Genomic DNA, 16,189 nt, shown 5'->3' with positions numbered 1-16,189 from the left:
CTTCGTCTGGTCCTGTCCTGGACTCACTTGATGAGGAAGTGGCTAGTGATCTGTCTTATTGGATACTTGCCAGCCCATTAATTTGATCCTATTTATACCTTCTGGAAAATATATAGATGCTTTCTGATAATGCTAAGTTTGTCTGCATACAATAGCAGAAACTACAACAAAAGAGAAGCATAAACCCAATAGAAGCTTATTTCTCTCTTGTGGAACAGAAGTTTGAGACCAGGCAATCAATTAGTAGTTGGTGGAGTAAGCTTCAAGGTGTCAGCAGTCTTTCTTTCTTTCTTTCTTTCTTTCTTTCTTTCTTTCTTTCTTTCTTTCTTTCTTTCTTTCATCAGTTATGGATCTTGAACTCAGGGTTTGGGTGCCTTCTTTGAGTTCTTCTGCTTAAGGCTAGTGCTCTACCACTTTGGCCATAGCTCTAATTCCCATTTCCTGGTGGTTAATTAGAGATGAGGCTTATAGACTTTCCTGCCTGGGCTGACTTTGAACCATGAACCTCAGATATCAGCCTTCTGAGTAGCTAGGGTTGCAGGAGTGGGCCACTAGTACCCAGCTAGTTTTCTAATTTTTCTGTGCCAATATCCTTCAGACTGATTTCTATCCCTAAAGGATAATTTAATGGGTCCTCATTATGTTTGTTGCAGAGCTTACATTTATGTAAGCTTTTAAGTAAGGAAAAAATGAAGGAAAAGAAAATGGACTATACACACCTAGGAAATGAGATTCATATTCAGGTGTTGTTTTATTCATTGCTAATAAATTCTGTAGGAGCTATAGATGAGTTTTAGATTTTTGAATCCTAAAATTATATACAATATATTAAATGATATCCTTTTTGTGAGATTATCTACGGGTTATCATTATAACCTTACAGTAACACCCGCTATTTAGCAAGATGTAGTAGCTCACACTTTTCATTGTTACTGCTTAGATTATGAGCATTGTAGTTCAAGGTTAGTTCAAGAAGAAAAGTTCAGAAGACTATCTACAGAAAGGAAGCTGGCTGCAAAGATTCCAGTGATAACAGGAAGCCTAAAAGTAGTAGGTGGATTGTGGCTCTGCTATACTCTGGGCAGGAAAGTTGAACCTATCCTGAAAATAACCAGCAGAAAATAAGGCTGGGGTTCAAACTCCCATTACCACCGAAAAAATAAACAAAATAAAGAGGAAAAAGAAGTCTTTTCTTAAAAATGGGTAAGAAAGTCTTCACCTGATTAAAAATGGAGAGTTCGAGAATGCCATGTCATTGGTCCTGCAGTAGATGAATGTTCATGATTATATTTTCAGAGGCACTAAGTAAGCAAGCTTCAATTTAAAAGGCAGTGGGGCTGGCCACTGGTGGCTCATGCTTGTAATTCTAGCTACTTAGGAGATTGAGGCTTAAGGATCACAGTTTGAAAACAGCTCAGGAAGAAAAGTCTGTGAAACTCTTATTTTCAATTAATCAGAAAACAAATAAACAAAGCACTGGAAGTGAAGGTATGGCCCTGCATTCAAGTGCCCATACCAGCACCAAAACAAAACAAAACAAAACCTCACACTGGTAGGCTAATAGCTTTCCTAGCATCTGCAAGGCCCTAGGTTCAATCCTCAATAGGAAAGAGAGAGAGAAGAAAGAGACATACAGAGAGATAAAAGAGAAGAGAGAGAGAGAGAGAGAGAGAGAGAGAGAGAGAGAGAGAGAGAGAGAGAGAGAGGAGGTGGGGGGGCGGGGAAGGAGTAGGTGTTACCGTGCCGTATGAGGTTTTGGCTTGCCATTATCGTCAAGCTATAACCTCAGTTTCTTCAGCTATGTAATGGGGCTGAGTTGTTTCATTAAATTGTAACTGTGAAGGTGAAATGAAAGGAAGTCCATCTAGCACAGTACACTGCTTTGGCACAGAGTAGCTCACCCTCTCCCACCATAAGGTTCTTTCTTTTCTGTACTTATTTTAAGGCCCTTATTGTCCATTGCACTTTGAAGTACTAGACCTCTGCAAATCCATCTTCAGAGAACTTGCCATGATGCCCACACTCAAGAAGAGCACATCTTATTAAGTGGTTAGCAGCCCTTTCCCATGCAGATTTGCAAGCAAAGTGTGTAAAAATCAGACCCTGAATTTGTTGCCTGGCAGCACGTGTCCCTGAGTGGTCGTACATGGCTTGCATTGTAATGGCATCAGTGCTGGGGCCAGCTGGCTGGACATGTCCTGCCACTTGGGTGAGGGCCTCCATTCCTCAACAAAACAGCAGCCAGCACTAGGGTTAACAGAAAATGACAAACCAGGCATGGATGAGGGAGGCGCCAGCGGAGCAGCGGGATGTCCTTTGATTTGCTTCTGGTATTTGCATGTCTTTCTTGTGATGTCTGTGAAATGTTCAGAATGACAAAGTTTTTAAAAGACCCGCTGACTCTGCCTGGAAAATGTAAGAAAGAAAGAGAAAAAGAGAGAAAAAAATCCTCTCTGTTTAGAGACCTATTATGTCCAGCGAGCCTGCATTTTCTATATCTTTCTGTTCATTTTTTATTAATGCAAACATTTGCATGAAGACAGAACCTTTGTTTCTTAAGGAGTTCATCTGTTCCTGCTGCTTACTGGCCCTGCCATGCAAGAGCACAACAGAACCTTTGTTATGCTTGCAGTCTGGCTGTTTATGGATGGTGGCTTACTGAGGACTGCTTCCTGTGCTGTGTGCTTCCATTTGGGGTAAAAAGGAAAAAAAGAAAAAAGAAAAATAGTTCTTAGGAGTGAAAAGAATTTAGACTTGCTTTTTATTCAAGTCCTGGATGTTGAAATGACAAGTAGCCCCCAGACTTGTGAGGAACTGGTAATTGCATGGAATGTTTCCCCCCTCCTCACTTTACCTTGAACATAATGAGGCTCTTAGGAACAATCACAGGAACAAGTGCCTTCTCAGGGAGAGAAGGGACAGTGAAAAGGCAACAGACAGAGTGGCTGAGAACAGGACAAAAGTGGCTTCCTGTAAGGGCCTGAAGAGCATTGGAGAACGTGTTTTGGTACTTAGGGTTTCCCACCTGGGAGGCACAGTCCTGAAATGGTTGAGTTGAATAAAGAATAGTACCACAGTTTATAAATAGAGGGTACAGTTTATGTATTCATTCAGTAAATATTTGAATGACTACTGTATAGAAAATACTGAATGGTCCTGAGTGTTAGAGAGGATAACAGAGCAATGAGTCATGGCACCTGTCTATCTTCAACAAGCAGGATGTCTAACAAAGAAGATAAGCCCATGGATAACAGAAATAGCTCTCTAGCAAGGTTTAAAATGCCATGAAAACATTTAATACAGGAATACTGGTCTTTAGGGAGTTCTGAAGAAGAAAAGGTTGCTTCAGGCTGAGAGAGAATCAGGGAAAGCTCCATAAAAGATGCATTTGATTTGGTTGAGTTGGGCCCGACCAGAAAGGTGGAATTGGACATTGCAATATTCCTAAAAGTGGTGAATTCCAAAATAATTCAGCTTGCAAAATAGATGCAAAGAATACTTTGTGGGGACTTTGGTAGTGTTTTATACTATTATCTGGTTATATGCTAGGTATTGGCATGAATTTTCTGTGTACACGAAACTGAGGCTTCCTGGCTTAGCATCTACTGTTTCAGTCATTCATTGCAGATGGTCTGTACACTTTGGCCTAGGCCTCTGGGGCATTGGTAAATATCCCCACTAGTATCCTTTACTTTTATAACTGAAATAAAAACTCAGTGGGATTATTGAGCATTATTTCAGTTATTTCCCAGAGTCTTGGCACATAGTTTTTTTTTTTTTTTTTTGCCAGTCCTGGGCTTGAGCTCAGGGCCTGAGCACTGTCCTTGGACTTTCTCAAGGCTAGAGCTCTACCACTTGAGCCTCAGCACCACTTCCGGCTTTTTGCTATGTATGTGGTACCGAGGAATCGAACCCAGGTCTTTGTGCATGCTAAGCAAGCACTTTAACCACTAGGCCAAACTCCCGGCCCCTTGGCACATAGTTTTTAAGTGAGGATTTGACAGTGTCACACTCATTGGAAAAACAGCCCCTGGGCTGGCAGTGTGACTCAAATGGTATAAGGTTCTGAGTTCAAACCCCAGCACCACAAAAATAAAAATAAATAATATATTAGAAAAAGGAAAACTGTCCTTGTTTGTATGAAGGTTTTATCATCCAGGAGAGGGTCCAGTGCTAAATTACCTTGAATTTGTCACTTCAATTATTGGGAATGGTGGCTAGTTTTATAATAGTGTTAATAGAAAATGTCAGTTAAATGATAGATTATTGTATTCCTGTCTTGCTGCCTAAGTATGACTATTCTGTATAGTTATAGTTAAATGGCATATTAACAATTTAGCGAAAATCTGTGAGTTTAACAATCTATAAAGCACTTGCCTTTAAATGCTACAAGTTTTGATGAGTGTGTAGCATAGATAATTTTCACACTGGAGCTATTTCCCTATCTGACTTACCATTGTAAGTGCCACATGATTGATTCCATGTTTGCGATTTATAGGGTTGTTTTTTTTTTTCTGTCCTTGGTCGTGGGGCTTGGACTCTGGACCTGGGTGCTGTCCCTGAGCTCTTCAGCTCAAGACTACTGCCCTGCCCTTTGAACCACAGTGCCACTAGTTTTCTAGTGGTTAATTGGAGATAAGAGTCTCACGGTCTTTAGTGCCTAGGCTGGCTTTGAACCATGATCCTCAGATTTCAGCCTCCTGAGTAGCTAGGATTATAGGCGTGAGCCACTGTGCCTGGCTTACAGGTTTGTTTTTAAACCTGTGCTTTCTGGAAACAGTCTTATGAAGGTTTATGAGTTGATTTGATAACTATATTGCTCCATAAGTAACTATTTTTGCAAAGTTATTGTCATGACAGTTATTACTTGGTTTCTCTATTATCCCTTAGATTGTAACTGTGGGAAACTTAAGTGCTACTTTGATTTTTCTGGGTTTCAGGAAGTACATTTTGTTATGGTCAGCTAGATGAGTACTATAAGTTTAAGTCCCTGTGAAAGCCTCCCTGAAAAAAAGATCTATAGTTTCTGGCATTTGAAATTCCAGGACACTAACCTACTAATTCTGTATTATGAGATTTAGGCTGAAAGTACTGAGATAGTAGAATTTGACTACTTATTCTATTTTTTTTTTTTTTGCCACTACTGGGGCTTGAACTCAGGGCCTGGGTACTATCCTTGGGTTTCTCAAGGCTAGAGCTCTACCACTTGAGCCACAGCACCAATTTTGGCTTTTTTTGCTGTGTATGTGGTACCGAGGAATCGAACCTGGGTCTTCATGCATGCTAGGCAAGCACTCTACCACTAGGCCAAACTCCGGGCCCCTACATGAAAATTTTTGTAGTCACTTCTTGTTTTCCAGTTGTCACAGGTAATATGTATAATGCTTTGTTTGCCACTGGTCTGTCTTTTTGTATTTCGAGTGTGATTAGTTGGTAGTCACAGAAGCAATGTCTTAAGTTTTATCTATTTTGTAATTGATGTAAAAGATCTTTCCTTAATTCGTAAATTTGTCTTCCTTAATTTGTAAATTCTATTAGATGTATGCCATTCTGATTCAGGACCTGGTCACTGTCCCTGCACCTCTTTATGCTCAAGGCTAGTACTCTACCACTTGAGCTACAACCCTACTTCTGGCTTTTATGTGGCTAATTATGTCTTCTGGCTTTTCTGCCTGGGGTGGCTTTGAACTGGGATCCTCAGATCTCAGCCTCCTGAACAGCTAGGATTGCAGGCATGAGCTACTGGCACCTGACACCATTCTGGTTTTTATTTATTTATTTATTTATTTTTGAGGCAAGGTCTCACTATGTTGTCTGGGCTGGCATCAAACTCATGAGTCTTTTGCTTTAGCCTCTCAAGTAGTTGGGCTTATATGTGTGTACCTCTATGGCCTGCTAGCAAACCTCTTTAAAGATGGCAATATCATGCATGGACTGTCATGTAGACCAAAGGCCTGGGTTCAAAGTCTGTCTCTGCTGCTTGCTAGCCCTTTAAAAGATTGCCAGGCACTTGTAATCCTAATTACTCAGGAGGTTGAGATCTGAGAATAATGGTTCCAAGCCAGCCCAAACAAATAAGTTCATAGATTCTTTATCTCCAAAAAAGCCACACACACACAAAAAAAAAATCCAGAAGTAGACCTGTGGCTCTATGTCTACAAAATAAAGCACTCATGACTGGGTTCTGGTGGCTCATGACTATAATCCTAGCTACTCAGGAGGCTAAGATATGAGGATAGTGGTTAAAAGCCAACCCAGGCAGGAAATTCCATGAGATTCCAATAAACTACCCCAAAAGTCAGAAGTGCAGCCGTGGCTAAAGTGGTAGAGTGCTAGCCTTGAGCAAAAAAAGGGAAATTCAAGGATAGTACTCAGGCTCTGAGTTCAAGCGTGAGGGTCAGCACAAAACAACAGTAAACCCATATAACATACAATGAGTTCAAGCGTGAGGGTCAGCACAAAACAACAGTAAACCCATATAACATACAATGAGTTTTTGAAAGCATGCATCTCAAACTATTAACAGCTATTTCTGCGTATGAACCTTTAAAAATAATTAGGATGGAAAATAGTAATATGTGGATTTAAAACATTTGTTTAAATTTAGAGATCTTAACTACTTTGATTTACTTATGTAAATTTTTCTAGTATTGCATCAAAGGCAGCAAATTCTAGATAATGCATGTAAGAAGGCATGCTTTAGTGTTGGGAATGTGGCTTAATGGTAGAGTGCTTGCCTAACATGCATGAAGCCCTGGGTTCGATTCCTCAGTACCACATAAACAGAAAAAGCTGAAAGTGGTGCTGTGGCTCAAGTGGTAGAATATTAACCTAGAAGAAGCCCAGGGACAGTGCCCAGGCCCTGAGTTTAAGCCCCAGGACTGGCAAACAGTTTTTGAGAGATAGTGGGGTCTAGGGGAAGGATATCAGCTTTCAAGTCACACTGAGTTAGAGTTCTAGCTCTAGAGTTCTAGTTCTAGAGTTCAAGTTCCTTAAATTTGTGCAGGTTCTTTAAGCTTTCATAAGCTTCAAGAAAGTATTTCCTACTTCACTGGGGTGTGTAAGAATGAAATGTGTTAGTTCTCATTCCTTCATCTCCTTTGGTTCAAGGGAAATTGGTCTAGCGTGGTCTAAGATCAAAGATGAATGATAAAATGCTTCACCAGAATGAACTGTATCTTAGGACTAGGCTATCCCAGGAAAGATGAGGTTGTAAATAATTAATCTGAGAGGTCTCATAACTTTTTAAACCGTTAAGCCATGTTATTTGTACCCCAGGAGATCAAATACAATATTAGTGATTTATAAATGATAATGAACTTGGAACTACTGAGAAGTTTACATAAGAGGGTGTTATACAAGCTTGCTTTTCTTGTTTTTGAAAACAATTTTAATTCAGTTCGACATTTATATGTGCCAGCTAGCATCTGAATCAAAGAGGCCTCAAAGATCAAAATGTGTCCATTGATAACACATATAATAACTCATATGAGTATTTTTCCAGTGAGACTTGTTTATTTTAATCAGAGACTGTATTAAACAATAATTAAAAAGACAAAAGTGACGTAACTAATGTTGCAGGTGGAAATTCTAAACCCCTCAAGCAAAATCTTCCAAGTGGGACTCCTTATCATTTAATTGCAAGATAAACAGCCAGCACTTTGATGGTATTTATATTTGGGAAGAGAGTAAAAGGAAATCATGTTGGACTTTCCCTATATAAATTAGAGCCCTCTGAGTAATTAGCAGTTCATAAGTGAATGCTTCCCACAAGTTTAAAAGCTATAGTTAATATGGGCATATCATTATATGTATTATTATTGGTATAAAATTTTATATTGCTTAGAAATGCTTGAGTATATTCTCCAAACATCCTTTTTTTCTTTTTGACAGTTCTGGGGCTTGAACTCAGGGCCTGAGGACTGTCATTGGGCTTTTCCTCAAGGCTAGCATTCTACCACTTGAGCCACAGCACCACTTCCAGCTTTTTCTGTATATGTGATATGGAAGAGTCAAACCAAGGCTTCATGCATGCTAGGCAAGCACAATACTACTAGGCCATGGTCCTGGCCGCTGCAAACATTTTTGGTTGAATGAATAGGATTTTAAATAAGTGGATAAGGGGCTAATATATATTGAACACTCACTGTATGTCAAGCACTACATTAAAGTTATCCCACAAGCTGGGGGCTGGTGGCTCACACATGAAATCCTAGCTATTCAGGAAGCTGAGATCTGAGAATCACTATTCAAAGCCAGGCCAGCATGAAAGACCAAGAGACCCTTATCTCCAATTAACCACCAGAAAACCAGAAGTGGTGCTATAGCTCAAGTGGTAGACCACTAGCCTTGTTCTGAAGAGCTCAGGGATAATGCCCAGGCCCAGAGTTCAAGTTCCATGACCGACCAAAAAAAAAATTATCCACAGATTGTTTCATTTAATCTTCACTACAATCTTAATGGTGGGTGCTATTATTGCCTGAATTTTACAAAAAACAGCAGAGATTGGATTATTTGCATAAAGTCAATTTCAGAGCTAGGAATCAAGTACAGATGAGCCAGACTAAAGAGCTCATGTTGTTGTTGTTGTTGTTTTGTTTTGTTTTTTTCACTGCTTTGAATTACTGTTGCTTTTTTTTTTTTTGCCAGTTCTGGGCCTTGAACTCAGGGCCTAAGCACTGTCGTTGGGCTTTCTCAGGCTAGAGCTCTACCACTTGAGCCTTAGTACCATTTCTGGCTTTTTCCTATGTATGTTGTACGGAAGAATTGAATCCGGGGTCTTTATGCATGCTAAGGCAAGCACTCTACTACTAGGTCAAACTCCTGGCCCTACTGTACTGTTTTAATCTGTAGTCAGTATGTGACAAGGATAATATAATCATTAATATTACCATTTGTATGCACCAAATGTTTACTTACTTTTGTTTTCTTCAGACTCAGAATCTTCAAACCTGGGTCTTCGTGCATGCTAGGCAAGCACTCTTATCACTAGGCCAAACTCCAGGCCAAATTTACTTACTTACTTTATTTATTTATTTTTATTTTTTATTTTTAATTGTTGGGATAATATATAGAAGGGTTACAGCTACATTTGCCAGGTAGTAGGTGCATTACTTCTCACACATTGATATCCCTCCTCATGTTTTTGTCCCCATTTCCCTCCCTGAACCCCCTCCCAATTATCTTGTTTTCCCCCTTCCCCTTTTTATTTCAAGTAAACAAATACATAGACAGTATACCAGGTAACAAAGTCAGATATAATAACAATATGGGATTAACCAAAGGACAAAAAAAAAGAGAAGAAAAGGGGCCGGGAGTTTGGTCTAGTGGTAAAGTACTTGCCTAGCATGCACGAAGACCCGGGTTTGATTCCTCGGTACCAAATACATAGAAAAAAGCTGGAAGTGGTTCTGTGGCTCAAGTGGTAGAGCTCTAGCCTTGAGAAACATCCAAGGACAGTGCTCCGGTCCTGAGTTCAAGCCCCACCACTGGCAAAAAAAAAGAAAAAGAAAAAAAGAGAAGAGAAATAACATAGTACATTAAGAACAACAGTTACATTTATCAAATGATACTAAGATTATGTCTGCTAAGTAGCAACTTTTGATACTATTTTACATGTAACAACTTGAGATGTAACATTTATTTATTTTTATCTGGTTGTGTTCTTGAACTCAGGGCCTGGGCAGTGTCCTTGAGCTCTTTTTGTTTAAGCTTAGTACTCTACTACTTAAGCCACAGGCTCTACTTCTGGTTTTCTAGTGGTTAATTGGAGATAATAGTCTCATGGAACAGGTCTCAAACTCCAGAGTATCTAGGATTACAGGTATGAGCAGTATGTGCCTGGCTTGAGATTTTTATTTTTAATTTTTTGTGTCAGTCATGAGGCTTGAACTCAGGGCCTGGGCTCTCTCCCTGAGCTTATTTCAAGCTAGCACTCTACCACTTTGAGCCACAGTGCCAATACCAGTTTTCTCATGGTTAATTGGAAATAAGAGTCTCAAGGACATTCCTGCCCAAGTTGCCTTAAAGCCATAATCTTCAGATCTCAGTCTCCTAAATAGCTATGATTACAGGCATGAGGCACCCATATCTGGCCAGACATACTCTTTTTTTTAGTTTAGTCAGTCGTGGTGCTTGAGCTATGGGCCTGAGCATGGTTCCTGAGCTCGAGGCTACCACCCTACCCCTGGAGCCCCATTACTACTTCTGCTTTTCTAGTGGTTTATTGGAGATCAGAGTCTCAAGGACTTTCATACCCAGGCTGGTTTTAAACCACGATTCTTAGATCTCAGCCTCCTCAGTAGCAAGGATTACAGGTATCCTCCCCCGTACCTGGCTGGACATACTCTTAATATCATATCCAATTTAAAGTAAGAGTGAATGTTGAATCAGTGACTCACATCTATAAACCTAGCTATTCAGGAGGCTGAGATCTAGAATCTTAGTTCAAAGCCATCTAGGGCAGACTCTTATCTTCAGTTAATTACAGAACATGCCAGAAGTAGAAGCATGGCTCAAGCAGTAGAGCACTAGCCTTGAGAAAAAAAGCATCTCAAGGTCAGTGCCCAGATCCAGAGTTTATGCCCCAGCACAGGCTAAAATAAACAAACAAACATGGAAAAGGGGTATCAATGTTGGAGAAGTAATGTACCCACTACCTGATGAATGTAACTGTAATCCCTCTGTTACCCTGATAGTAAAGCACAATAAAAAAAAAAAAGTGACTGGTATAGAGTAAGCTGTCAACATGGAGTGAATTGACATATTCAAGAGGTTTCTAATCCACAATTTCTTCACTTGCTCAGTTCCGTAAGGACTCTAGTGTTTACGTGCATCTTGTCTTGTCTTTCTTAGTTATTTTTCAGTGTAGCTAGGTGAAGGTGTATATGCTCATCTCAAACAGTGAGAATGTGACATGTACCACTGGGTTAGTAAGAATGTTAGGACAATAGACCTTTATTGGTACATGTTGGAAGACTTGATCTAATCATGGCATGGAAGTCACGGCTAGGCAGAAGAGGAAAAGCCAGTCTTAAATGCTTTTCCTTTTCCAGAAGGCAGCTAAGGTGCCCAGATATCTTTGCCCTCCAGGGGTACAGGTGTGTGGTTTTAATTCTTTAATCATTCACTATAAATTAAGGCTTATTCCTTTGCATTTTGAAAATAATATAAGACAACAGTCTTCATGTTTTATTGCCAAGCAAGAGCTTTGAACTTCAGTCTCATTGAAGTTTGATAAACTGTGAGGGTTTTCCAGAGGTGGGTGGGACACTTAACTGCAGAGTAAACACTGGGCTGATAAGAACTGCAGAAGAAGGAACCTACTCTGGAGCAGCTTTTAGTGAGAGCTGTATACTTGGCTGTAGGCTGGTGAACAGTTCTCAGCAGGAGGAGCCTTTCCCTGTCTCTGTCCTTCTTAGCTCTTAGCCTTCATCCACACATAAAAAGAGCAGCAGGGCTTTCTATTTTCACTTTGTGGAACTGGGAATGGGCAGGGCAAATACTTGTGGTAGGGTGGTTCTGTGTAAGAAACTTTGAAATGTAAAGACAAGTTATAACTTCACACAAATGCTTATTGGCATGCAGGTGTGGACAGGACATAAAGATGACACGTGTGCAAGCACACACATGGCGTGCACACACATGATTCACATAAGCACATTTCTCAGGTGATTTTACTGCTAATTTGCCTTTGTGCTTTGTAAAATAAACTGATAACTGATGATAAAGTTTTAATAATGAAGACAGACCTGGGTTTGAATTTTGGCTTCTATTACTACTAGCAATATATTCTTGTTTTTTTTTTTTTTTTGCCAGTCTGTGCTTGAGCTCAGGGCCTGAGCTCAACGACTTGAGCCTCAGTACCACTTCCGGCCTTTTCTATTTATGTGGTACTGAGGAATGGAAACGGGTCTTTGTGCACGCTAGACAAGCATTCTACCACTAGGCCAAACTCCCTGCCTGTAGCTATGTATTCTTGAACAAGTAAATTTGGTCTCAGGTATCTTTTTTTTTTTTTTTTTTTTGTCAGTTGTGGTGGTTAATTGAAGATAAGAGTTTCTTGGCCTTTTATCCAGGCTGGCTTTGAACAGTGATCCTCAGATCTCAGCCTCCTGAGTAGCTAGGATTACAGGTGTGAGCCACTGCACCTAGCTTGGTTATCTCATTTTTTTTTTTCCCAGTCCTGGGCTGGGGCTCAGGGCTTGAGCACTGCCCCTGGATTTTCTCAAGGCTAGGGCTGTACCACTTGAGCCACAGCACCACTTCTGGCTTTTTGCTACGTATGTGGTACCAAGGAATCGAACCCAGGTCTTCATGCATGCTAGGCAAGCACTCTACCACTAGGCCAAACTCCCGGCCCTGGTTACCTCATTTTTAAAAGAACAAATAAGAAAACATTTATCACAGGATTATTGTGAAAGTTAAGAAAAGCAATGTATGTAAAACAATTAGCACATTAGCAAATGTGTAATAAATTGCAAAGGGGCTCAAAAATGGTACTTGTTCTTTGTATCTAGTAATAAATATCTGATGAACAGGGAATGTTAAATAGGCTGGCTTCTCTGTCTATTTTCCTTTTTTTAATGCAAAATCTTATTTTCTAAAAAAATTTCTCCTTTCCTCTTTGTTCCAAGGGGACAAAAGTACTTTGACTCCAACTAGCTGAAAATGTTTCCTGTGTAAAGGGTTTTCATATTGACTTTAGTCCCTGGAGCTAGGGAAGAGATACACTGGATTTGCTTTAGGTAGAGGTAAATCATAGGAGTCTTTGTAAGAACAGCATAAGTGGGTAGAAGAAAGGAAGGAGAACATAGAGATGAAAATATAGCTGATTTTAACATTAGTCTGGCATAGTTTTTTCTTTATTATCGGGATAATGTATAGTGGGGTTACAGTTACATTCATCAGGTGGTAGGTGTGTTACTTCCCACATATTGATATCCTTTCTCATGTTTTTGTGCCTATTTACCTTCTTCCACCCCCCATAGTTTCATTTAAACTTTAGACTTTGATTGCTGGTATTTTGGAAACCAGTTTTAATGCCAGAAACTGACATGTATTAACTTTTAACTTTACTCTCAATTTTAGCCTTCCCTCCTCTCTCCATCTTTTCTTCCCTCCTTTTTTTTTTTCCTCCTATTACTCCCACCCCCACCCCCTTTCTCTGTACTGGAGGTTTACCTTGAGGCCTTACACAGGCTAAGCACAAACCTACCACTGGCAACCCTTAGTTGCAAGTTTCTTAAAGGGATGTTTTTGTGGTTGGTTAAACTACTCGGAGTATGAAGCACCATTTTTACTTTCACATCTTTTGAGGGTGGGGTGGACACTTGCTGGCCTTGGAAGCACTCATTGTATAGATGGGACAGTCTAATGTAAACATGTCCTCTTCTGGCCCTTAGACATGGTGAAATCCTAGCATCATCACAATCACCAATGCCAGATGGAAACTCACTGAGTTTAGCTTAATTGAGAAACTTACTTGTTTTATGAACTTTATTAAACTACCGGGATTAGGAACAGGGTTTTTGTTTGTTTGTTTGTTTGTTTTTTCCAGTCCTGGTGCTTGAACTCAAGGCCTGAGCACTGTCCTTGGGCTTTTCCTCAAAGCTAACGCTCTACCACTTGCGCCTCAGCACCACTTCTGGCTTTTTGCTACGTATGTGGTACCGAGGAATCGAACCCAGGTTTTCATGCATGCTAGGCAAGCACTCTACCTCTAGGCCAAACTCCCGGCCGCATCTACTTGGGCCTCGGGTAGGGTGTTGGCCTAGCACATGCATAGTACACTGATTCAGTCCCCAGCATCTATTTTTATAAATTTTGAGCATTTCCTCGATATTCTTTTGAGGAGTGAACCTGTGAACAAGAAAATATCCACTTTGACAGCAACTTCATGAAATTGCGGTGTTTTGTCTCAATCCAGAAAGAAGTATTTTGATGACTTTTTGGATGGCAGATGGGAACATGAATCAGAAGTTTCTCTGTAAATGTGCCATTATGCCATTATCATACCTAAAAGATAAAACTCATAGAGGGGAAGCCTCTGTCAAACATCTGATTATAAGAAGCATTACCCAGGCACTAGTGGTTCACACCTGTAATCCTAGCAACTCAAGAGATTGAGATCTGAGGATGGTGATTTGAAGCCAGCCTGGGCAGGAAAGTTCATGACACTCTTATCTAAAACTACCAAAAAGCAGAAACTATGGTTCAAGTGGTAGAGTACTAGCCTTGAGCAGAAAAGCTCAGTGCCTAGGTTCTGAATTCAAACTCTAGGATCAAATTTACAGAAGTAAATCTCTAATAATCCTTTCTGAAAGCCTTTAAGGAAATATAACAAGTATTTATAATGTACTGATCATTGTAGAATTTCATATGTATTATTATAATTATAAATTATTATTATTATTTGCCAGTCCTGGGCTTGAGCTCAGGGCCTGAGCACTGTCCTTGGACTTTCTCAAGGCTAGAGCTCTACCACTTGAGCCTCAGCACCACTTCTGGCTTTTTTCTATGTATGTGGTACTGAGGAATCGAACCTGGGTCTTCATGCATGCTAGGCAAGCACTTTAACCACTAGGCCAAACTCCCGGCCCCCACTTCTGGCTTTTTTTTATGTATGTGGTACCGAGGAATCGAACCTGGGTCTTCATGCATGCTAGGCAAGCATTCTACCACTAGGCCAAACTCCTGGCCCTACATGTATTATTTTAATTCTTCTGTTGTATACAGTTAGCAAGCCCCAATATTGTCCACCCATTTCACAGAGGAAATGGGCTTGGAGGAGAATTTGTTCAGAGTCACACAATAGGAAATGATAGGACTGCAAAGCCCAAGTGCTTAAGCAGTTGCTCTTAAGCTTTAGAATATATAAGAAGCACCAAAGCTACTTATTAAAATCAGATTACTTGGTTTCAGTTAGACATTCAAGATCACTGACTCTAGAGTGGCCTAGATTACAAATCTGCATTTTAGGCCAGGCACTGGCCTACACACTGCCTCACATTTATAATTCTAGTTATTCAGAAAACAGATCTGAGGGCTGGTAGTTTAGCCTAGTGGTAGAGTGCTTGCCTAGCATGCATGAAGACCTGGGTTCGATTACTCGGTATCATACACATAGAAAAATATCAGAAGTGGTGCTGTGGCTCAAGAGATAGAGCTCTACTCTTGAGAAAGCCCAAGGGTAGTGCTCAGGCCCTGATCTCACACCCAGGACTAGCAAAAAAAAGGAAAGAAAGCAGATCTGAGGATCATGGTTTGAATCAGTCCAGGCAGTCAAATCTGAGGCTCTTATTTCCATCTAACAAGCAAAAAGCTGGAACTGGAGATGTGGCTTAAGTGAGATCTCCAGCTGTGAGCAGAAGGCTGAGTAGGAGTTCAAGGCTCTGAGTTTAAGCCCTAGGACTGGCAAAAACAAAACAAAAGCAAACAACAAAAACTGGAGGGGTGTGTGTGTGTGTGTGTGTATGTGTATGTGTGTACATACACGTGCCTTGGGGCCTGAGCACTATCCTTGGGCTTTCTCAAGGCTAGAGCTCTATCACTTGAGCCACAGCACCACTTCTGGCTTTTTCTAGGCATGTAGTACCAAAGAATTGAACCCAGGTTTTTGTGTATGTTAGGCAAGCACACTACCACTAGGCAAAACTCCCAGCCACACATCTCCATTTTTAACAGTGCCTCCTGGTGCTCAAAGAGTGATTGAGTAGAATTAAATGATATGGTTTTTCCCACTTTACAAACAAGAAAACAACTGTAGATTAAATAACTATCCATGATTAAGCTATAAAAGGTAGCCATGATTCAGACCTAAGTCTAACTAATATTCTCTCGGTTAGAAACCTATTAATTTTAAAGTTAAAATTTTGAATTATTGACATATTATTTGGTTAGTGGAGTTCACCTTGACATCTCAGTGCATGTATATATCATACATTAATCTCTGTTCCTCTGCCCTCTCCACACTTCCTTCCTCCTCCCCTCTGACTCTCCTAGTAGTCCCCTTCTAATTTCATGTCTTTTCTTTTCCATTTCTATATATGAAAGAAAACATGTGATACTTGTCCTTCTGCGTCTGGCTTATTTCAACAAGCCCATGATTGAGCTACACATTTCCTAAGCCCAACAAATGCAGAAAAAATACATCTAAAAATCAAGCCAGTCGTTAGAAGCTCTTGACATT

The 16,189-nt window shown here is 40.2% G+C and overlaps 1 protein-coding gene across 2 annotated transcripts in view; it reads left to right on the top strand.

Annotated features, from left to right (window-relative positions):
• The window catches only part of Cstpp1 (centriolar satellite-associated tubulin polyglutamylase complex regulator 1), a 152,484-nt gene that overhangs the window by 19,446 nt on the left and 116,849 nt on the right, over window positions 1–16,189 (top strand). The window lies entirely within an intron of this gene.

The sequence above is a fragment of the Megascapheus bottae genome, chromosome 16 (genome assembly GCF_031878675.1).
Source record: "Megascapheus bottae isolate mThoBot1 chromosome 16, mThoBot2.hap1, whole genome shotgun sequence".
NCBI classification, from domain to species: Eukaryota; Metazoa; Chordata; class Mammalia; order Rodentia; family Geomyidae; genus Megascapheus; species Megascapheus bottae.
This window is presented reverse-complemented; position numbering and strand designations above follow the sequence as displayed.